Below are 1,564 nucleotides of genomic sequence, written 5' to 3'. Positions count from 1 at the left end.
AATCCAGTTCATATTTGTTCTTGAAAGATTTATTTACTTTTTCACCAAGTAGGTAGAATCATTTTAGCATGTAGTTGCATTCACATTTATAGGTTGCATTGCATGAGTCTTGCCTTTTCCTACTCATTTATTTAGTCTCCTTGAGTTTAGTATAAGGACATGCTAATGTTTAAGTGTGGGGAGGTTGATAAACCACTATTTTATGATTCATATTGTGTTTAATTGTGTGGTTTTATCCAGTCTTCACCCACTTATTCATATGATTTGCATGTATTTATAATTCCTTCCTAGAAATATTCTATGATTGATAACTTGCTTCCTAAAGACCTTTTAGTTGTATATTTTTTATCTTTCTTCATACCATTCGATGTCGTGATCTGTGTGTTAAGTGTTTCAGGCTTCATAGGACAGGAATGGCGTAAGGAATGAAGAGGAAGCATGCAAAAATGGAAGGAACTCAAGGAATTGAGGAGATGACCAGCGAGAAGTCACGCGGTCGCATGGCTCACGCGACCGCGCGAAATGGAAGAAATCAAAGTGGCGCGCCCGCATGCCTGATTCGGTCGCGTGGATTGGAAGCTGCACGAGTGACGCAAATGCGTGGACGACGCGCACGCGTGGTACAGGAAATGCTGAGTGACGCGAACGCGTGGACAACGCGGCCGCGTGATGTGCGCGATCTGTAGAATTACAAAGTCACTGACAAAGTTTCTGGGCCGTATTTCAACCCAGTTTTTAGCCCAGAAACACAGATTAGAGCCAGGGAACATGCAGAGACAAGAGAACAATTTCATTCCGCATAGTTTCAAGTTTTTAGATCTGAATTTACTCTCTCCTAGGTTTACTCACTTGAACATTCATAAGTTAGGATTTTGAAGATTTTGGCTTTAGCTTTTGAGAAGAGTCTACCTCCGGTACTAGTCAATATAGCTTGTTATTTTGCTTTTCATTTACATTGGATTATGATGAGCGGATAATTTATACGCTTTTTGGCATTGTTTTTAGTATGTTTTTAGAATGTTTTAGTTAGTTTTCATTGAATTTTTATTAGTTTTTAGTTAAAATTCACTTTTCTGGACTTTACTATGAGTTTGTGTATTTTTCTGTGATTTCAAGTATTTTCTGGCTGAAATCGAGGGACTTGAGCAAAAATCTGATTCAGAGGCTGAAAAGGACTGCAGATGCTGTTGGATTCTGACCTCCCTGCATTCAAAGTGGATTTTTTGGAGCTACAGAAGCCCAATTGGCACGCTCTCAACTGCGTTGGAAAGTAGACATCCTCGGCTTTCCAGCAATATATAATAATCCATACTTTGCCCGAGATTTGATGGCTCAAACTGGCGTTCCAAATCAGCTCAAAACTGCCCGACGTTAAACGCTAGAACTGGCACAAGAATGGGAGTTAAACGCCCAAACTGGCACAAAAGCTGGCGTTTAACTCCAAGAAAAGTCTCTACACGAAAATGCTTCAATGCTCAGCCCAAGCACACACCAAGTGGGCCCGGAAGTGAATTTTTATGTCATTTACTCATTTTTGTAAACCTTAGGCTACTAGTTCTTTATA

This window comes from Arachis duranensis, chromosome 2 (genome assembly GCF_000817695.3).
Source record: "Arachis duranensis cultivar V14167 chromosome 2, aradu.V14167.gnm2.J7QH, whole genome shotgun sequence".
Lineage (NCBI taxonomy): Eukaryota > Viridiplantae > Streptophyta > Magnoliopsida > Fabales > Fabaceae > Arachis > Arachis duranensis.
The sequence above is the reverse complement of the archived record's forward strand: the minus strand, read 5'-3'. Positions refer to the sequence as shown.